Consider the following 23,178-nt stretch of genomic DNA (forward strand, 5'->3'; position numbering starts at 1 on the left):
GTCATGTCCAAGCTGCCTGGGATTGTTTCTATAAAACTGATTCATCCCACTGAAAAGGATGAGGCATTGCCAATTTGCAGTTTCCCTCCACAGCAAAACCTTTTTTTGTCGTTTTAAATACCAGAATAATGAAACGGCGTCCATAAACACACACCGGCTGCCTCATCGAGTCCCATTTTAGGCAGACCCCCCACCGTGTATTTGACTTCGACTCCATTTGGCGTCCCCTCGCTTTCCATCAGAACATTTCGAAATCGAGGATGCAGCAGGAATTGCTGACCACTCGGGTCACTAACGCACACGCAAACCGAAAGTCTTAAGCGCGGAAACGGAGAAACTGGTCGGATTGCCTGCGCGATTAAATCGCCTCAGGCGCTGAAAGCCTTCACCATACATAATACTTCTCTTTAAAGGTTAATATAAGCAGCACTTCCAAGGTTAACTACACGCCAACATTGCATCGCGCCAACTTTGGACGTTCTTACTGCGTGGCTACTGAACGATGTACACAGTGTCCATGAGTAACAGCGATGTGGCGCCTCATTTCCATAACGTTAAATATAAAGCAGGATTATTATCATATTATTGCCGGATTCAAAGCTAAGATGGAGATTGGTTTTAACTCGGTTTGCCAAATTTTGCATGTAGAAAGGTTTACTGGGGGGCCTCCAAGGACACAGGTAGCACATATTCATTGAAAAGCTTTAGAGTTTTATGTGGAGCCATGGGGTACGAGGGGAGAGAAAGAGGGAGGGGGAAAGATGGACGAATAAACAATGGCACACTGTGATCTCTTTGTAATTTGTTAACCAACAGACTATAATATTTGCACAAACCCCATTTGTATAAAGCCATTTCTCATTCTTTCACTCTCACTGGTGCTTTCTTTCTCTTTCTCTGCTTTGGCTTAATGGAAGAAAGCCAGGGGGAGGTGAGGAGGAAACAATAATGGAGGAAGTGATGGACATTTAGATAAGGAGACTGAAAGACAAGAAAGATGGAGGAGGAATAGCACGAGAACAAGAACGAACAATTGTGAGAAGGAGAAAGAGCTAGTGAGAGGAGTCTGAGATCTAAATCTTGAGGATGAAATCGCTCTTTCTTTCTTTCTTTCTTTCTTTCTTTCTTTCTTTCTTTCTTTCTTTCTTTTGTTTTGGTCTGTCTACCTCTCTTTCTGTTTCTCAAGATATTTCTCATCTTCGTCCTACCAGGCCAGCACTTAGTGTGTTTATGCAAGTCAGTACGATGTTTGTGCGACTCCGCTTCGTGTTTGTGTGTGAGTTCGACAGGCTCCGCCCACCGACTCAGACTCGTTTACTCTGCTTGAGTTACAAGTATGTGAGATTCAGAGAGAGGATTGAGGGGAAAAGAGAAATAGAGAGACAGAGACCAGAATGTGAGCTTGAGATTTTGGAGAGAGGGGGAGAAAGACCGCAAGGAGGGGAGAGAGTGAGAAAGAGAGAGGGAAAGAAAAGGAGAGGGGGTATGAATGTGTGAGTGGTGAAGAATGAGGCAGTGGGAGACAGGGTCAGGGGTTCAGACCGGATGGACAAAAGGCCCAGTGTTATCAGCTCCAACAGATCAGCCCCCAGAATACCACAGCTGGTTTACATTTCCATGGGGAGACACACACACACTTCACGCTACACACACATTAAACCTGCCCTAGACACTCAGTTGGACACGATCCATATTTAGAAAAATCTGTGAAAATTGAGAAACTTTTACCTGCTGTTTGGTGACAAATGCACACACACACACACCACATTCTGATTTATGAAACAGTATAAATGTTATAGGAGGTAAATTATATCTCCTTTGTTTCCATGTTTGTTAGACCACAGGGTCTGTAAGCAATCAGCATCAGGTCATTGCACCATGTGTTTCTGGAGCTCCCGTGTCTGAAATTTTGTTCCGGTACAACACAAACTTTTAAACCAGAACCTTGTGTAGGAGCCTTCAATGTTTTCCTTGCATACTGTATGCTAGCATTCAAGCTAAACTGGCCTGAAACCCACCAGGTTGGCCCGGACGCCCCTCTCGGGTCTTGTTATCCTCCACATTCGCTCACACCCGACTGCACAATTCTCCCAGCGCTTTGCTGATCAGTGCCAAAAGAGTTGCGACCACTTGATTCGTCTTTTTCACCAGGGCTGCATCGTGCTCAATGTGATTTACATGGTGGCCTTTGGTGTGGGTTGACGGTGCCCTTTTTGCTAAATAGAGTGGCCAGGCGGTTTTGCTGCCAAACACTATTGATTTTCTTTCGGCTGTTTTCGTGAGGTGTTTTTTTTTTCCCTTCCTGTTGTTTTGTATGCAGGGGAAGGGGGAGACTGATCCCGCTCGGGAAGCCATGCTTCGCCTCAAGGTGATTGTCTTCTGGGTTGCTCGGGAAGGGACATGGTTGCCTCCCAAGGATGCTATGTAGGTGCAAGACAGTTTATTGTGGGTGCAGGTTGATAGCTACATTGGTTTTTAAAAACCGTCCAATCAGAAGTCTTTCCACCAAGCTACCCTTTTAGGGATGGGTTGAAGGAAAATAGAGAATCCCAAGGAAACCCATGTGGCCATGGGGAGATAGAGATTACAGATGTGCAACTTTAACCAGATCTCAGGGCACAACCATGGAGACTGGACCTGCTGCATGTTTGTGGTTCTCGAAATCTATTTCATTTTATTTTGTCAGAGAATATGTTCATGTTTTATATGGCCTGAAGGGGAGAATGGAATCCGAGCCCCTGTGGGAACGCTATATACCACATCTATAGCAGTATGATTTAGATATACACCGGAAAGGATGCTAAACTGCTGGCTGTACGCATCCCTTGTTAACCACATTGACCTTGCTAGATTTTGAACCTCAGGTAGCAAAAACAAGCATTTCCTTGCTATCATCATACTATTCATCAACCTACCTGGGGTCTCTCTCTTTCTCTCTCCCTATTTATCTCTCTCTCCCTCACTCCTTCATTCACACATATCTCCCCTGAGACAGCGGATCTGATCAGGCCATATGGAGCAGACGGTGTCTTACTGAGTGCCGCTGACGACAGCTGAACAGATCAGGCTGTTAGCGGTGCTGCAGGCTTCATTCTTCACCGGGTCCTTCAAAAATAAAAAAACACTCCTTCTTTTTCTCTTCAGAAAGAAAGACTTTTCTCCTCCACAGTCACACAGATGGAAAGAGACAGCACTCGCGTCACATGTTTACCAAGCAAATACACTTATCCACCGACAGCCCCATTCTAAAGTTAACAATTGGGTCCTTTCAAGCGGCACCACGTAACGCCACTCAGCTACCCTCCCTGAGCGCTCGCTTTTTTTCTTTTCTTTTTTTCTTTAAACTTGGAGTGCTGCCTGCATACATTTCAAACGCACCAAGGGGCTTTTATTTTTAATTCGTCGAGGAGTTGACAATGGGAATTGTAACAGCTCTGCTTCAGAGAAACTTTGCTTTGAATTCGTCCCTTCTCGGCAAGCGGTGCTTTGAGCTGGAATTCTGAGCTGTGCCAAAATAACAGAGAGAGGGAGAGGGAAAAAGGGAATAAAATTCCAAGCACACGAATGCCCAAGGTTGTGTTGTTTTTTTCCTTTTTTTTCCTAATAAACACAGCTGGTTATCCACTTTAAATTTGTGGCTTGGAGAGGTGATCCAAAGTGTACCAGTGCTTCAAATAAGTATCCTATTTGGGTTGTTCACATTCCTGACTGTGTGGAAACAGGAATCCTAACATAAAAGAGAACATTGAAATTCTCAGAGTAGAAATGCATTGCAGGGCAAAACCGCCTCCTTAATAAACATCCAGGAAATAAAACAAGACTGATTGAAGTCAGCCTAATGTTCGGTGTCGGTTCGAATAGAGAAAGTTAATTGTTGCGTTTGTGTGTGTCTAGATTTGGAGCTCCGAGGTGGGCCGTGTGACCTCACAGGCGAACAGCTGAGCTAACAGCACAGTCACTAATTGTAGGTCACACAGTAGTGCATGGATCAGTTCCCAGCCGTTCTCGCTGCTTGGCTGATTGTTACAGTAATGAAAAATTGATCAGTGTGTAATCAGACTGTGTTGCCCCATGGGGAAAAAACTGGAGCATCCCCCTTTTTGCTTGGTGGAATGATTGATTGGTACAATTGGCTTGAATGCTCTCTCTCTTTCTCTGTGTTGTTGCTCAACTCCATCTGGCAGAGGGCCGGATAAAATGTACTCTCCTTGTCTTTTCTCTTTTTATTTGCTGGTTATTGTTTCCGTGACGCTAGTCAATTGAGCGTAGCCAACACACAGGGACGGTACAGCAATAAGCTCGCCGGTATACTGTGCCCTCCTTGTAACTGTTCCTTTTTTAACCCTGCTGAAAAGCTGGGCTCGGCTTGAGGGAGCCTTCGCGTGGCTGCTCAGCTGAGCTTTAATGCGAGGAGCTGTCAGATCACTTCATAGACTAGGTGCTGAAGTCTGTTCTCTCAGTTCATGCTCTACTCACCTCATCAGGTCTTATATCAGGTGAGAGGGCTAGTTAAACAGCAGCGGTGAATAAGAAAACAGGCAATGGTTCATTCTTATGTGGGTACAGACTCCCAATTCTGAGGATTAACTGCAACTGTAGTTGGTTGGGCGTTTGAGTGTTAATGGCTGAAAGAGAAACAAGACAGGTGCTTATTCTTTCTAATTAAAAAACAAGGCAGAATAAGCACCTGTGGTGTTTCTCTTTCAACCATTATCACTCTTAAATGCCCAACCGCTTCTGTTCATTTTTATTTATTTGTTCTTTCATTCTTTCGGACTCATTTACATCTCCAGGTAGTCCCCGATTTACAATGGAGATGCGTTGTGATGACCCCATCGTAACTTGAAATTATCTTTGAGGCATGGTCTATCCTACACAGGAGTCTTAAAGACTGATCAGTACAGGGTAGTATACTCTAATTTGTTCATTATTTAACAATTGACAGTACATCATTTAGCAAAACAGCAACCTATGTACATGTACTTTTTTTTATAATGCAGTACCCTGTTGTATAAGGAATAGGGTTAGAGTTAGGGTAAGAAATGACAAAGATTTTTCAAAATGGCTATTTTTACTTGGCAAATTGTACAATAATGTTTGTGACAGGAATACAAAGCACTCCTGTAATCAGAGGCAATATTTTGAACATAGCAGTGATTTGAGTCCCATTCATACCGTTTTGTGCCTGTCGCACAAAACTTCAAATACTATAAATCGTATCGCTATCATCATCCTAATAAAAAGAATTGCAAGTCAAATCACTGACCTTCTGTCGACCGACCTGCAGCTGTAATTGGTCATCTATTGTTGTAATGAAAGACTGTCCTGCACTTACACCCTGTCAACATGCTTTCGACAGATTGGTGTCTTTTTGACACCAGATGATTTGGTGTCCATTTCTAATGATAGATGGGTCCCCTTTTTAAAATCTGGATCCTCTCAATGGTTCTTTGTCATGTCAGATTTTTTTCCCCATCACTGTTGCCTCTAAATTGTTTATTAGGGCTTGAAATCTAGACCTGGATTTTCATAAGGTTGCTTTGTGACAATATATACTAAAAGTAAAATTGATGTATAAAATATGTATGTTAAACAAAAGATACTTTTTTTCAACAAGACCAATGAGAAACTTATCAAATGAAATCTTGAAAATTCTGCCCAGCAGAGGGGGAAAAACTGTCCTAAGATAAGTAGCAGCTTTCTTCCCGAGTCATGCCGTGCAGGAATGCGGTACCATAAAGCCAAATGGGTCTGGTGGAGCTCTGCCAGCTGTTTGACCCTTCAACTCTGGCCTCCCAGTCAGTGCAGGCGGTCAGGAGGCACTATTACGGGGAAACAGAAACAGAGGGGTAGTCGGAAGATTTTTTTCGAGGCATGGTAAAACAGCCCCGACTGCTGCGGTGGCTGAGTTTGGGATCGGGAACACACTCTGCCCTCATGTGCCGCCCACACGTCCCCGGATTTAACAATAGCCTCATGTGTATGAGGTTGTTTACAGAGAAGTGGCACACAAATGCACCCGCTGTCCCTTCAACCTCTTGTTTTGGCCGTTGGGGAATATATTACAGTCTGAACTGTAATCACTTCCCTCTGTGATTCTTCCCTGCAGAGAATTGAGCTTGGGCCTCTGGGTAAAGGGCCAGTGCGTACTGCTGCCAAGACCCTGGCACTATCACATATGAGTACTGGGGTCGTGATACCTCTGACACAAATCTTTTTCCTCCACTACTCCCCTCTTGTATAGAGTCTACAAGAGCACGATCAGCACTATGGAGCTCAAAAAGCACAGCACCTGGTTTAAGAGCTTCTTTTTTTTATTGGCTTTTGGGTGTTTTTTTAGGCTGAGTCAGAGGAAAGGTTAGGAGCTGGAGACTGAGCCCCAAACCTGGCCATCTGTTTTCTGTCTTCAACACTTGTCTTTTGGTTTGAGTGCCTCTGCCTGGCCCAGCCGTGAACCCGTGCTCCTTTTCGTACATGCCCGATTCTGCATTCTCTCCCAAGCTTGGTCTCGACTAGAATGTGATTATAGCCTCCACACCCGCTTGCCACAACCCTGTCATGTAATTACAGCAGCAGAGAAATAAACGAGGAGAAGAAGAAGAAAAAAAAACACTAGCCTTAATTCCCCTTCACTTCAGCAAGCCTGAAACTAGTCTGAGGTGTGGTCGGATTTAGCCCAGTCAGGAGACGTTTGAAAAAAACAATGCGTTAATAGCCTAAATGCTGTTGATCAAAAAACAGGTTGATCGCAATGCCTCTTTAAGAGAAATATACCTTTTTAACACAACAGGAAGAAATTACGAGTTTTCAGAGGAATTGTGTCCTGTATCCAGAACATGGCAACTGAGAAAGACCTGTCACTTGTCACAATCACCCCTTGAAAACTTATCCGTTATACCCTCATTAAATTGAAACACCTGATCATATGTGCAGTTATCCAATCAGCCAATCAAGTGGCAGCAGCACAATACAATCATACATTAGTGTAGATACAGGTCAAGACTTTTAGTTACTGCTAATATCAAACCTCTAAATGAGGGAAAATGCTATCTCTGTGACAACCAGCATGGTTGATGGAGCCATGGTTGAGAATTTCCAGAACCTTATTGCTGAGAAAGATCAGAGAAAAATGATTAGATTGTTTTGAGCTGACAGGAATTATGTAGTAAAATAAGCACTTTTTGCAAACGTGGTGAGCAGAAAAGCATCCCGGAATGCAAACAGTGCATGCTGAGTTGTAAAGAGTGAGATAGTTCCTGTATCCTTCCTACATTATCATTTATACAACTGAGCAGTTGAGGGTTAACGGCCTTGATCAAGTACCCAGCAGTGGTTGCCAGATCAGGAGCCAGATTGAATTAAACAATTAACCAATTTTGCTCTAGAACTGACTAGAACTGTTACCCACTCAAGTTTTTTTTGTTTTTTGCACCATTCTGTTATGTCAAATGACTTGTGTGTGAAAATCTCAGGAAAATCCCACCCTGTACAAGATTCATGGTTGATTTTAACATTAACTTAATGCCTTGACCTGTAGATTTTATGTCTAAGGATTTACATAGTTGAAACAAATTAATTTACACAGTTAAATTAGAGCAGAATATACCTTTAAAAAATCTCCCAGACATTTTTCAACATTTAAATTCCTGCCGCTGTTTCACGCATCACGGAAAGTGAAACTTAAATCTGTCACAAGGGGTTAAATTTATTCATGCATGTTTAAAATATATATCAAAAACTTTTATTTAAAGCATGATCATAATAGGCTGTATATTAACTTATTAGGAAAAATCCTGGTTCCCCTGTTGTACATCTTTCCAGAGTAAACATTACTTCATACGGAGAGACAAGAGTTCTGAACTTATTTATTTATTTTTCACAAACTAACCCACAATTGCAAGCATTAGAACTCTTTCCAACCTGCTGAGGGGTTAAGGATCTCGCTTAAGGGCCAAAGCACTGTCTTATTTTTCCTCAGTCCATTTAACAGCTGTGTTTGCACTACCCCCATTATTTTCCGCCAGATCGACAGAATTTTAAAAAGTGCTTGTGAAGTGTGACATGGCCTTAAAGACAGCACCTGTCTCCTCCAAAGACCTGATTGCTTGGGTGTCTAGTCCGAGTCTTTTTGTTCTCCTTTCATTTTGTGGATGCGCACCGGTTTTGACGTGACCCAGCTTACGATGACACGCTGCCCGTGCCAGAGATGCTAAGTCGGTATATATGCTAAACAGGTGCATTGCACTGCTATGCTAATGGAATCCCCATCTCTAACGCTTCACGTTCTCCTGTCAGTAGTAGTGAGTGACAGTGTAATTGTGTGTCAAAAATAATTACAGTAGTCTAGCTTTCTCTGAGCAGCCTTGCTAAATCAATCAGTTTGCCAGGTGTCCAAATAAGGGGTTACCATCAGATTTCCAGTCCCCCCCATCTGAGATTTGCATAATTCTCATAATTTCGCTGATGCAGCGCCAACATCTAAACATGTAATTCCAGTTTCCAGAGGAGTGGATGCTTTGCATAGAAGCAGGTCTCTGGTTTCATCACATCAGAGTGGGATAATCTGGCCGTCTTAATGCTCGTGTAACGAGTTATGAGTGCAATATAAATGTAATACATAATTCGTTTTTTCACTAAAATCCTCATTGTATCACTGAATTATTTCCATTTTTTCTTTGAGTAAAATGTGTGCTTATTTTGCTGTTCGCTGTGAAGAGACATTTATTTAGAAATTCGCTCTTGCCGTTATACTGACGGCATTTCAAAGTGCGCCTCTCGTCAGTTCGCGTTGAATACGCTGAAGGGAGTAAACGGTAAATCGACTTGATTTCACGTTGTAAAAAGTTCTGAGACGAAATGAGATGTTCTGTTGTATGGTTTATGTGCGAGTGGATTTAGAATGGGAGGATATATCACGCGTATGCAGTGTTAATGTGGATCTGAGTTGTTAGCCAGCTAACAAGTGTTGTATTAAACAGGAGTGCGTTGTCACAAAGTGCCCATGAGTGATTTATCCACTTTATTGACATTAATCCACAGACAAGCAGAGTGTTGAATGGTGGGTGAGACTGTTAATAAACCCTCTCTGGTGAACTGAAGCGAAAGTGTCTTGAGCCTTCCTTGAACCCAAAGCAGACAAGAGTAGCATCGGTTAGCAGCAGACCGGCTATACTTGCTCTTTATAAACACTCTCGTCTCATCTCAGTGTCTGGTACTCCTGGATGGAGGCCAGATCTTGATGTCACTCTTTTGCCAAGTCTTGATGTGTTTGAACAAGTCTGGAATTAAATGAAGCTTGACTATAATGTATCCTCCCTGAACTGAAACAGAGGTCAGGCCATTTCAAAGAGTATCCACAACCTTTAAACCCAGTGCACCAGGAGATATCTGGCTGCTCTGAAATACCTTCAGTCTCTGCCAGCCAGGCAAGTCACTTCCAGAAGATCTGCCCTTATGATGAGGCCTGTCACAGTGACTCTTCATGGGTCAGCCCTGCCAGTTTGTAATCCACTTTCCATCGGAAAATAAAAAAGATCTCGCAATCCATTGGCAATCTCTTTGGAGCTCCCACAGGGAAGGCAGATGAAAGACAAAGGCTGACTGATGAGCCCAAATGAAATTTTTAGGGTATATTATTAGTTATACTCCATCTTGTTCACATTGCCCACCAGCAAGCGGAAACCTGGAGAGGATCTGACTGAGCTTGACTCTGATGCCAAACAAGATTAAGGATGAGAGCGGTGAAACTTTTTTTAGAGGTGGCGAACTAATTAGTACTAGAAGTCGACTGATAGTGGATTTCACTGATACCGATAGCTAGGTTGGGTCGTACTTAAGATAACCTTTTAATCAAGTTTTTAAAATGGATACTGGATCAAAAAACAAATGTAACACTCCATGTAAAATAGTACTGAACTTTAAGTCCTTTTTTATTTCTGTAATAATCATGAAAATCTATATAATTAATAAATTGTAAATAAAAAAAAATATATAATATAGGCACTTGTTTCAGTTTCATGGTTTACATTTTGGGTTAAAATCTGCCCCCCAAATATTTTCATTTCAGTGTGAAAAGGAAGGATTTTTATTCCTTTATACTATTCATCAGATTTTATGCTAGCCAATCTAAGCCATCTCATGTCATGTGTGTACAGATTGGGGCAGTTATGGTTTATTTGATTAAAGCCTTTAGCTTAATCTGTACCTCCACCTTGGAGAGACCAACATAAATGTCCCCTCAACTTGGAATTCCTACTCAGGAGGTTGGGAAGATGATTTTCAAGTTCAGTGTATATCATCATCTAAATGGACGGACAGATGAATGACCACAACATAATTACATTTACGGCATTTGGCAGATGCCTGTATCCAGAGCGACTTAGAACTGAGCAGTTGAGTGTAAAAGGGCTTTGCTCAAGGGCCCAACAGTGGTAGATTGATGGTGCAGGGATTGAACTCATGACCTGTTTTAAAATCTATTTATTTTTCTATTTATTCACTAATTTCAGTAATCACAGTGGCTCTGAAGCTCAGGAAACAAACTGGTGCTAGGCAGGGGAATTCTTCTCTGGTATCCATCACAGTGCACACCATCCTTATGTACATTCACACCTAACTTACCTTTTTTTAAATGTCCATCCTTCTTCATCTTTTTCTTTTTCATGTCCCCTTCTCTCTCTCGTAGCAGATTGTAAGTAGTGTGTGTGTGTGTGTGTGTGTGTGTGTGTGTGTGTGTGTGTGTGTGTAATTCATAATCGAAATCTCTCTAGTTCTGTGGCCCATCTGCAGCCCAGCGATCCTCCATAGATCATCCCTCTGCCTCAGTAAACAAACAAAAGATGGGGCATCTTGCAAAAAAATAAAAATAAAAAATTTGATGCGGTGTTTGTCATCTCCCTAATGTACCAGCATTCACTCTTTTGTGGACAGCAGTGTTTGTGTGGTTCGTAGTCTGTCCTGATGACTGCTTAGTAGTATATTGCAGTCCGTTTTTTAGGAGAACAGGAGTTGGGGTGGGGATTATAGACAAGATGGCAACCCACATTTACAAATGCAGATATATGTAAATCTGTGCCGGTCCTCAACATGCAAGCTGAGCTGTTTTAAGTTTTTAGGCGTAAGTGTGTGTTTGTGTGTGTGTGTGTTTGTGTGTGTGTGTGTGTGTGTGTGTGTGTGTGTGTGTGTTTGTGTGTGATTGGAAATGCCATTAGAAGATTCCCGTGGCTCGAAATGAAAGAAGCTGCAGGATGTCGCTTGTTTGCATGTTGTATGTATTAACATTTCCAATGTTTCAGTATGGCTTCTTCTGGCTTACGGAACGCAAACATGATGAACCATCAGATTTCCCTGAACACAATTCCACTCACGCCGATTAAAAACGAAGAGCGGATTAAAACAATGAGCCTGTGCGATACTGTGATTTTATCTGGGGAAAGAATGTTTTTAGGCTTCGATGTGAAGGATGTTTGCCATTTAGTCACTTATTTCTAAGGGAAGACAAAACAATACGATAACAATTTAATGGTCAAATTATAGTTTATGAATATTCCCTTGAAATAATTATTATAGTCTGTTAGCATAATGGACAATGTTTATTACTGGTAGAATTGTTTCCTGAATGCGATTGCTTGATTTCTTCGAAAAATTTAAGCACATGTAAATGGTAAGTTTATAGGGTCCGTGTACGTTTCTGATTTTTATTTTATTTATTTATTTTTATTATTTATTTTAGTTTATTTCTCTCTCTCTCTCTCTCTCTCTCTCTCTCTCTCTCTCTCTCTCTCGCTGAGCACATGTCTATTACAATGTAATACCACACACAAAATCTCCAGACAACCCTGTGCCCCAGGTCCTATCTTGCCCCCATTAGGCCCCACCCTGCCCCTGTCCTAGTACATTCTATACTAGACTTCCTGAGATATACTCCGGAAGTCAGGAAGGTTAATTTCAAGTGTATGACGCCATATCAACGGATGGATGGACAAATGGCCACACTGTAAAGTACCGCTTCATTCCATTCATTCATTTATTCATTCATTTGTCCATTTAACCACTAATTTCACTGCTTTCTTACAGTAGCTCTGAAGCCTGTCCTCTGGCACAAAACTGGGCACAAGGCAGAAGAATTCTCTCCTGGTATCCATCACAGTGATAAACACACCTGATTTATCATTCTTTTAGCGTCCATCTTTCTTCCTCATTTTTCCTCTCATGTCCTCTATTCTCTCTCTCTTATAGTAGATTGTGAGTAGTGTGTGTCTGTGTGTGTGTGCTTGCAATCTCTGAACACGTTGCTCTAATTTGTATTATATTATTCAACCTTTGCGCCAATGTCTCCAGAGTGAACAGTTCGTCCTGAGAAAAGACCCCCAATGAAATTCACTTTTACTTCCAGGTCAGGATTGAATGTTAGATTGAAAATATTGTTCCTTTTAGGGCATTGATTATATTTGGTGTAAAATTTGTAAAAATTAAACCAATGGAAAGATTTCACAGCTTAGTCATTTTCTCTTTATGTGTGCACTCAAACAGTAAAACGCCTTTTCCTTTTTTTCCCTGCTTTCAACACTAAATCACAAAAGGAATGACGGCATTGTACTTCACATTTACTTTTTCAAATGCGGATAAATAAAAAAATAAAAAAACAATGAACGCAACGCACAGTGGCTTTATAAAGGCTGTTATGACAGTCAGCACAACCAATTAGATTTGAGTACCAAAGTTTTTTTTTTTTCAATAATGAGACACTTTTTATTAGATTTAAAAGCATGAATTTTTGTGAGCATTTCAAGAACTCAATATCAAGTGGTCGTGCGATATTGTGATTTTTTTCCCGAGGAAAGGATGTTCTTAGGCCCGATGTGAAGGAAGTGTGCTCTTCATTTGAAAACTTCAAAGGGAAAAAATCCTATGATAATAATCAATTGTTCAAATTGTAAAACTGGATTTTAGTATCATTAACTTTATTTATTATATTTAATAAGTAATTTTCCCTATAAATCATTCTTATAGTGTGTTAGCGTAATGGACAGCGTTTCAGTTTATTATAGATAGAACTGGATCTTAAATGCGATTGGTTGATTTGTTTGAAAAATTGAAGCACATTATACTAGATTTTAAGATTTTAATAAGATTCGATTTAAAAAGCATGAATTTCTGTGAACATGTCAAGGACTCAATATCAAATCTGTCAAAACCCGTTCTGTGATGAAATACAATCATTTCTTTAAAAAGATTTTTTTTTGTCCAAACAGCTGAACTACAGATCCAACTGGGAAAAAAACAATCTCGTCAAATGTTCCACTTTTGTGATATTTGTTCTCATTGTGTGGAAAGAGTGAATAGGCCTTTAGTCTGTCAGTCGGTCTGCTAACAATGTGAGCGTGAAGAGAAAATGGCTGCTGGGCACTAAACCGCCGCTGCTGATTGGTTGGGGCCCGGTGTATTTGATCCACCAGTTTTGCCCGCTGGGTACGGACCTTTGGCAGGCACTCAAGCAGGCACCCTGAAGGAGGACGTTCTTCATCTCGGCACGCGATTCAAAATGGCAGCATGAGCGCTGTGAGAGATGCTGGCACCTGGAAGCCACACACACACACACCTAAGTCTGGCACCAAGATAAAAGCCAGATGTGTGTGCGCGCAAGTGTGTGTGTGTGTGTTCCAGGTGTCTCAGATTACAACCATGGTCAGGGAGTCGAGAGAGCGAGTGGGCACCAAAGGAAGCTGCGTGTCCTTGATAATTGGACAGAAACGAAAGAGCAATTTCGTCCGCCCTCTTTGTTTTAGCGCAGGATGTGTGAGAAGCCATGGAGCAGCCGTGGTGTGTAGAGCTCTCTACTCGGATCACTGTCCCCTTTGTCCTCGGCAATGCTAATTTTAGTACGATGTGAACTGATTCGGCTTTGTTGCTAATGTTAAGATCGGAGTCTAGTTAACACCGAATGCATGAGCGGCAGCCGCTCTAATAGAAAAGGATGGAAGGTTTAAGGACGGTACGCGAAACAACAAGGTTGCACTGCTACAGAACAATAATCCATGGTGGTGTGATGCGATGTTAAAATTCATTTTATTATCCAAATAGTATCCCCTTTTCCTATAAAGGCACAGCCCAAAGTGTATGATTCTTCTTATATCAGTCAATTGCCAACAACTACAATATTTTCAATTACTACTGAACATATTGGGGGGACTGGAGAGCCTGTACCAGTTCAGAGTCTTCAAGAGAGCAATCAAGTATAACAGTCTCCCCCAGCACAGCCTTTTTTTACACTCCGACCATCAGGACGACGCTACAGGAGAGTCATAACTTCAGGGCTGAAAAATTGTTTTTGCTCACAGGCCATCAAACTTGTGACCCCCATCTACTGCAGACACAGATCACCCCCTGATCCTGAGAGGTGTCTACTACAACTACAACTTCTACTACTAACCTTTACAAATGAGAATAGCAACATTTGCATTTATAGCATTTGGCGAATGCTCTTATCCAGAGCGACTTACAATGATCTCATTCATACAACTAAGCAGTTGAGGGTTAGGGACTTTGCTCAAGGGTCCAGCAGTGGCAGCTTAGTGGGGCTGGGATTTGAACTCCCAAACTTCTGATCAAATCTGAACCTCTTAACCACTAGCTACCTCTTTCCCAACATGGACCCAGTCTCCTTCTGTACTCTACGGCAGCGGTCCCTGACCTTTTTCACGCCAAGGACCGGTTTAATGTCAGACAATATTTTCACGGACCAGCCTTTAACTTGCTCAGTTGTATAAATGAGATAAATGTAAGTCTATCTAGACCTACATAGATTTACATTCATGCCACATGCCACAAATGTAAAACTCTTGAATGTTGCATTTTTTAATCCCTTCGTCGTTAGGCTTTTTTATTTTGTTAGCTTATGTTGTTTGTAATTACTTGTATATTAGATCTGTAAGATGCACAGAAGTAAGATGCATGCTTAATTTAAATTCCGTAGAAGCTTCTGTCATCAAAACACATTCCTTGTCGGTGTGAGGGCACTTTGCAGGAAAACCTTTTCTGATTCGGATTAATAATATATAAGTACAGAGAGAACTTCACAGAAAAAGTTCTCTGTCCTGATACCCCATTGAGAGAAAATGTACTAATCCTACAAAGCACTGACACTGAAGACTCTTTTGAAAAATTCTAAATAAATTTTCGAAAAAATAACACCATGTGGACATGTGCAGAGGATGGACATGGGGTATATCGGTAGGAGAATGCTGAGGATGGAGCCACCAGGAAGGAGGAAAAGAGGAAGGCCAAGGAGGAGATTTATGGAGGGAAGACATGTAGTTGGGGTGAAAGAGGCAGATGTGGAGGACAGGGGGTATGGAGACGGATGAGCCGCTGTGAAGACCCCTAATGGGAGAAGCCAGAAGAAGAAGAAGAAGAAAAAAATAAAACGATTACAACAATTGAACTCTTCATTTGTATAAATATATTAATATAATAATATAAATCATTCATATTACATATGGAACTTTTATGGAAATTTTGCGTTAAAATTGATTTTAGCCTAATATTAGGGTTGCTATAGGTAAGGCATGCAATGATTTGCAATTGTTAGCAAGCTGTATCATGTAGCTAGTCTTGTACAGCTGTCTTATCTCATGACTTTTCATCGCGCTGTCGTATCGATATCTGTATCCTAACTTCCAGGTTCGTTTTTTTACGAGTTATGGTGCTTTCCAACACGAACTCATCTTTACAACCCTAGCATTGAGTACACATTTGATTTGATTTGGCCCAGCTCTCTTGTTTAATTGAGCGCATCTACTCCATGGAGACGTACTGGAGAGTAACCGGCCCAAAGTGGGACCTGCTCAGTGATTTAGAGGAACATGACAACCTGAAGTAATTTGGCCTCGTGCCGCACTCCGAGTCACATTAAGGACAATCGACAGTCGCTTCATGCACAATTAGGCGTGTTTGCCTCATTTCATTTAATGGCTTTTTGGGTTTCTTTGGGTTTTTATGTCAGTGGAAGAATGAATGCTGTCTGCTTCATCGATTCATTTAGGCACGGCGATTGAGGCTTTAAAATGACCTTCCTCTACCTTTTTATTCGATAATATACTTTACATGAGAAAGAAAAAGCAAACATAGCCTTGTGGAATGTAGCAGTATGGACACAGTGCTTAGAATTTGGAAAGGTTTGAGAATTTAATGGCATGGAAACAAAAGATCTCACAGCATTTACCAATTTCTAAACTCCGACAAGCCGACATTGAAAACGAACATAAAAATTCAGATCAGATTCAGTGGCAGTGGTGGTCCAGTGGTTAAGGATCTGAGTTACTGATCATAAGGTCAGGGGTTCAAGCCCCAGCACTGCCAAGCTGCCATTGTTGAGCCCTTGAGCAAGGCACTTAACCCTTTCTGCTCCCGGGGCACCGTACCATGGCTGGCTCTAAGCTCCATAGCAAAAAAAACCTTTCTTTCGGCTTCTCCCATTAGGGGTCGCCACAGCGGACCATCCACATGTTTGATTTGGCACGTTTGTATGCTGGATGCCCTTCCTAACGCAACCCTCCTGATTTATCCGGGCTTGGGACCGGCACTAAGGCTTGTGCAACCCTAATGGCTGGGGTTGGTTCCCTGACCGGGGATCGAACCCGGGCCGCAGCGGTAAGAGTGCCGCATTCTAACCATAGCAACATTTTGTAAAATTCTGCCAGTCGGTCTTAGTGAAGGAGGTGGGACCTCTCTGCCTTCCAGATTCATTGAAGGAGGGGTGGGCTATACCTGGGAATTTTGGTTAAAAGGGCGTCGCCTTTATGCCATCCAATTTCAGTGAAGGAGGCATGGTCCATGCCTGACCATTTTGATGAAGGAGGCATGGCCTCTCTGCTGGTCAGGTTGACTGAAGGAGGTGTGGTCTATGGACGTGCCAATTTCAGAGAAGGAGGCATGACTTATCAGTTTCAGTAAAGGACGTGAAACTTCTATATCTGGAAGTCTAAGTAAAGGAGGTGTGGCTGCTTTACCTGCCGATTTTGGTGAAGAAGGCATGGGCTCTGTGACAGTTTCAGTGTAAGACATGTGAACTCTGTTTTGAAGTTTCAGCGAAGGGGGTGTGCCTCTGTGCCTGCCAATTTGGATGAAGGCCTTTCTGTGCCTGCCAGTTTCAGTGTGGAAGGCGTGATTTCTGTATTTGACAGTTCCAGAGAAGAAGGCGTGGCCTTTGTTGCTCACCAGTTATAGTGAGTCAGGGTGTGGCTTAGGCGTGGTTTTCTTGCCCTGCTGAACACACCTGTGTTGTGTTATACTGCACAGCACTGGATTCAAATTATTTGATTACACACCCAGACTGCATATCCTTGTTGTCTCAGACAGACAGATACACACTTGTAGTTAGCAGTCTCTAGGTAGGGGTAGGGGTGTAGTCAGTCTCTAGAGCGCTGAATTAGGAGTTTTTAATTGGAAGCTCGTTATGACTTTGTTCTGTCTCATTCACATGATCTGATACACAAGAGACCACAACCTGGCTTCTGACTTTACCCTTATTACCTAAGGCTTACACACACGCACACACACACAACACACCATTTCTATTTTTGAGTGTACACCTTTCTTTGAGAAAACTTCAACACATTATTCCACGTTTTCCTATCAACATGGGGACACAGAGATGAAGAAAAAAAAACATCACACAGACAGGCACACATTTCCTTTTCTTCCCGTGTTTGTCTTCCTGCTGCATCTGCTTCTTTTCTTGGTGCCAATGCTGCATTCCTTTTGTAATGTTCCCATTTTCATATGCATATTTGCTGCATGCACAGACCTTCCTTGGCTTCTTTTGTGGTCCAAGACCACGACAAGCCTTCCATTTAAATGAGTGTACACACACACACACACACACACACACACACACACACACACACACACACACACACACGGTCCCGTAGTGCCTGCAGGTCTGAGCCCCAGGCAGAGCAGAAAAACATTGCCATGTGTCAGCGCCTCTCTCTCCCTAAGGATAAATAGCTCTGCAGTTTTCATAATCATAACTCACATTAACGTCGACGCCTCACACACACAGCACAGAGGCTCTGCGGTTCCAAATCTGTATCTCCAATTTTTTTTTTTACCCAACACCTTGCTGTTTAAGACAAAAAAATACAATTCTGGCTTGCTGGTGATAATTCTCCTACCAGCAACTAGATTTCCCAGCAGCCATTGCACTTGATCACATGTTACAGAGCACACACCTATATATATGTATATATATAATATCGTATTTTTCGGACTATAAGCCTCTACTTTTTTCTCATGTTTTGAATCCCGCGGCTTAAATTTTTCCTGGGTTTTTCCCGGTTTCACAACTTCAAGCCAAAAAACTGGACCCCATAACATTAGACCAAAAAAACGTACCTCACCTGTGTTCTGGGCTGCACGGCATCAGGAGAAAAAACTTTTTTTTAAACGCACGACGATGCCAAAAGATAGACTCCCGAGAGAAATAGTTTTTTTTCTTTAACTTCACTACATTTCAAAGTCAAATATTGTACTTTTTACTCAACTACATTTTCCGAAATCCTTATTATTTTTGAGTGGATAAAAACTTTTATTAATAGTGTAGGGAGTGAAGTTTTACATCATCGAGGATGTACTATGGCTTTAAACAGTGCTGGAATTGAGTCAAGTCTTATAGCGGTCCCCAATTGTTGTGTAATTCATATAATTTTTTACTAAAAATAATCTTAGGGACCCCCCAAGGGGTCCTGCCAGCCCCCCCTCAATTTGAGGACTGGCTTTAAATAAGAGCCAGAGAGGATACTGTGAGAACAGTGTACTGCAATTTAGAGTTGTGCGACAGTCTGTACAGTTGAGGTATAGAGAGAGAGAGAGAGAGAGATTATAGCCATAATGAATCATAGTACTTTGGATACTTAAGTAAATTTGAGGGCAAATACTTTTGTACTTTGACTCAAATGAAAGTTTAAAGGGACACTTTTACTTTTACTGGAGTAACATTTTTCGGAGTGTATCTCTGTGGCCTGACACACTCGCACTTTCCTTTTAACGTTTTATTCTCTCGTTCCCTTCGTTTCCCTCACACTCTCCCTTTTCTCTCTCTCACTCTCAGCCAATCAAACATGTTAGCATTAATAATGCATGTATATGCGCAGGACTAGGCACCCGGTGAGTCAGCGTGAGCGGCACTGATTACATCTGACTGCTGAAACTCACAATGAAAAACTAGAAAAAATACCCTGGAAAAGTGATGTTCATGTGATGCAGTGTTAATAAACCTTCAGCCTATTGCCTTGTGTTCATTCGTTCTCCATCCCGTGATGTCACTGTTCAAAGTGACCCTCTTCATCATCTCCTGCTCTGTGACGTCTGGAGGGATGAGTCAAATCGTGTCGATATTTTTCCGAAACCGAATCCGCAACGTTGTTATGCATCCGTTCGCATGCTTGTTGATATTCCCGGCTCTCCTCCATTTTTCCTCCACCTGCAAACCAGCATGAGATCGTTCCTGCGCCAGCTGACAGAGGTGCAAACGTTTGTGCAAGTCATCAACAGGATGATCGGCACCAGCTGAACATGACACAGTGTCTGAATTTTTTCTTTCCTGGGACACCAAGCTAGCTGTGAGCGAGGCTTCCCATGTTTTGAAAACTACATCTCTTTGCGTGGTGCCGAAGTCCGCCATCCAGGGGGTGTCCAGTCCAATCCTCCTACTTGGGTGTAGAGTAACAAGTCTAGACATTTGAGGAAGCTCTACATGCTGCAGGGTTGAGGGTTTGGGTTATGGGAATCAGAGAAGGTCCAGGTCCTCCAATTGGACTTTTGGATTTGCAACAAGGATTTAAGGGGGTGGAGTCAGATCTTATCTAGCCCCTCCCACTTGAATGGAGATTAACAAGATGGCACATAACTCTAAACATGACTGGAGACTCGCAGGACCTCGTATATCCTTGGCTCACACCCGACCGTCACTTCCTGCTCTCTTGGCACGTGGCTCCTGGTACCCCTGCGCTGCACCGCTGCCGTCTTTTGTAAAAGTGAGCCGAGTGCAGGTGTTTGCTGTGCGCTTTGACAGCGAGCTGCTTGCTTACGCGCCGCCTGTCAGCAGGCCCTCACTCTCACGCTGCGATTGCATGGCCCTCAGGATAGGCTTCGCAAACAAAGGGCCAGATTGACACACGTGCATTCGTTTGTGTGTGTGTGTAGGTATGTGTGTGTAGCCATTGTGCTGAGCACTGATCTCAAGGGAGAAAGCATAAAAGGCTTATTGTAAGAGTGCAGTGCTTGGAACGCACCCTCCGGGTAGGTAAAGGAAGTAAAGACGACAAAAGTGTGTGTTAAATGTGTGTGTGTGTGTGTGTATATGTCTACTTATTATGTAAAGTGCAGCAATAAAGTCATCGTTGTCAGCTCTCAGCCTGCTGCTAGCGTTTTTTTTTTCTTATATTGTGTAAAACACTGGTTTTATACAATAGAAACATCTTAGCATTGATTTAATGCTAGCTAATTTTTGGAAGGAGTCTCCAGTGTCAGTAAGGCTTTTTAGCATTTTTTTTGCACTTTGTTTTCTCAGAGAGAGAGAGAAAGTAACGTGAGGAAGTCAGGGATTTACAGTTGCTACAAAGTAAGCGATAAAACACTTTGCAACATTGTTAAATGAAACCTTTTTACAGATTATAATTAAATGCATTTTTTTAGCTTGTTAATGCTCAGATTTAGCACATCATGACCATTTATTGCACATTTCAGATAGTGTGTATTTAATGCTAACTCGTTAATGCTAACTCGTTATTGCGAACATTACACCGTTAAACTTACTGACACCAGAAACATTTACCACACAAGCTAATTTTTACTAGTATAGCCAATGTATTGGGCCATTTAAAGCATTAGCTAAAGTTTTTTGATATGCAGTTTCACCTAATGCTAAGATTGGCCTAAAAATTCGATTATGTAGCTAATTAAGTTCTATATACATTATTTTTTTATTAGGATAGCAAACTCTAGATTAGCCTGACTTATAATTATAATTTGAATGTGACTAAAGTTTTAGCTTGTAGAAAGCTGCAGCATGCATCTGCAGCATGGAAGCGTTCAGTACTTATGTGTTTGTGCTCAGCATCGTTTCTAAAAGCGCACATACTACCATTTCGTGTCTTTCGTTCTACAACGTACCCTGCCAGCCGAGTCATTCACCAAGGATTAATAACAATTTGTTCATCAGCAGAAATATCAATAGGTGCCTCTGTAATTACAAGATTAGCAGATTAGTGAATAATGGGATCTAGAGATAAGAGCAGAGAGAAAGTGTGTGTGTGTGTGTGTGTGTGTGTGTGTGTGTGTGTGTGTGTGTGAGAGAGAGAGAGCGAGAGGTGAGAAAGCAATGAAGGATCAATTCGGTGCGATGTGTTAAAACACCAAGAGAGAGATTGAGAGTGTTTTAAAGTGTTTTTAAAAAGTAGAGATGATTAGGATTATTATCACATAAACATGAGGTATCCCATGGGTCGCAATTATATATAGATATATATACTTTCTGCTGACAGCAGTTTGAGCTACAGGAGCTCATCTGTTGGATCGGACCACACGGGCCAGCTTTTCATCCACACATGCATCAGTGAGCCCCTGCCGGCCATGACCCTGTCACCGGTTCACCACTGTTCCTACCTTGGAGCACTTATGATAGATACTGACCACTGCAGAACGGGAACATCCCACAAGAGCTGCCGTTTTGATGCTCTAACCCAGTCGTCTAGACATAAAAATTTGGTCCTTGTCAAACTCGCTCAAATCCTCACTCTTGACCATTTTTCCTGCTTCTAACACGTCAACTTTGAGGACAAAATGTTCACTTGCTGCCTAATAAATATATCTACCCACTAACAGGTGCCGTGATAAAGAGATAATCAGTGTTATTCATTCACAGGTTATAATGTCACGCCTGGTCGGTGTAGATATACATTGTATACATCAGGAACATTCACACACCTGTGCTGTAGTTTCAGGTCCAGATAATATAACCATCAAGCTGCCAAGTACTTTAAATACAGCTGAAATGCTAGTGCACTTTTTTTGTGCCTGAGACAAAAACGTTGGCTAAGGAAGAAAGGGAAGGTTATTCTGTATGAAGTATCTCTCTCTCTCTCTCTCTCTCTCTCTCTCTCTCTCTCTCTCTATCTATATCTATATATATTGGGGTGTAACTGTGGACACAATTCACGGGTCGTTACGCACCTCAGTTTTTAAGTAAAATTGTTTTATTAATTTATTTGTTATTAATTTATTAATTATTAACAGTTGTAAATATCAACAGTTTACATTTTGTAAACTATTTTAAATAAAATGCCTGCTTGGTTAAATAATATATAAAATTATATTTTACAATATTTTATAAAAATAAAACAGAATAAATCAAGTTAATGCAGTAAATTTTTATTATATTGATTACAGTCAGTAATCGTTTAAATTGGCACAAATTAAGTTGATTTAATCAAAATACGGGAATGAAAATATTAAATAGTTTACATTCCCCATTTGGGAAATACAGATGTGTGTATGCGTGTGTGTTTTACATTTAATATAAAATTTTCCAAAGAGATGTTTTACTTAACTGTTCAACTTATTTCAGCATACTGTAACAAAAGTCTTCATTCCTTCCATCCTTTATTCAATGGAATTTTCTTGACGCTAGACATAAAATGCAAAAGATCCCATAGTGCTAGCATTAGCCGCTTACCACTTCCTGATTAGCGGCTGACGCTAGCGCTATGGATTCTTTTGTGTTTTTATGTACGGAGCGAGTAGCCACAGTGTCACTGCGCGATGTGTCCCATCAGCTTCTACAGAGGTACTACAAATCCAATTGGATGTCACATTAACAGAGTATGATGTATTGAAATGCTTTTCAAAAAAGGTTTAAAACAATAATATAAATATGATTCCTAAACGATGTTACGTTTCGATTTAATTCCTTTTGTGTTTCTTGACTGATATTTGGTTGCGAATGCTTTATTTTTATTAGTAAATTTTTTCGAAAAGCGCTTTGTTGTATTACATAAAAAGCCTCCTGTTCAGCGTAAATCACCAGTACCTGCGGATAAAGAAGTGCAAACACCTCCGCTAACAGACTCTCTTTCATTCTCTCTCTTTTCCAGAGTGCTTGACGTCCAGCGTGCCGAC

At 41.6% G+C, this 23,178-nt stretch overlaps 1 protein-coding gene across 19 annotated transcripts in view; it reads left to right on the forward strand.

The window, feature by feature from the left end:
• Window positions 1-23,178, forward strand: part of ptprsa (protein tyrosine phosphatase receptor type Sa) — a 191,319-nt gene that overhangs the window by 25,773 nt on the left and 142,368 nt on the right. For all 19 annotated transcript variants that reach the window (XM_046856810.1, XM_046856812.1, XM_046856814.1 and 16 more), the window contains exon 2: window positions 23,154-23,178. This exon is cut by the window's right edge and continues 162 nt beyond it. The gene's annotated coding sequence lies outside the window, so the exon portion shown is untranslated. The remainder of the gene's footprint in view (window positions 1-23,153) is intronic.

This window comes from Silurus meridionalis, chromosome 9 (genome assembly GCF_014805685.1).
Source record: "Silurus meridionalis isolate SWU-2019-XX chromosome 9, ASM1480568v1, whole genome shotgun sequence".
NCBI classification, from domain to species: Eukaryota; Metazoa; Chordata; class Actinopteri; order Siluriformes; family Siluridae; genus Silurus; species Silurus meridionalis.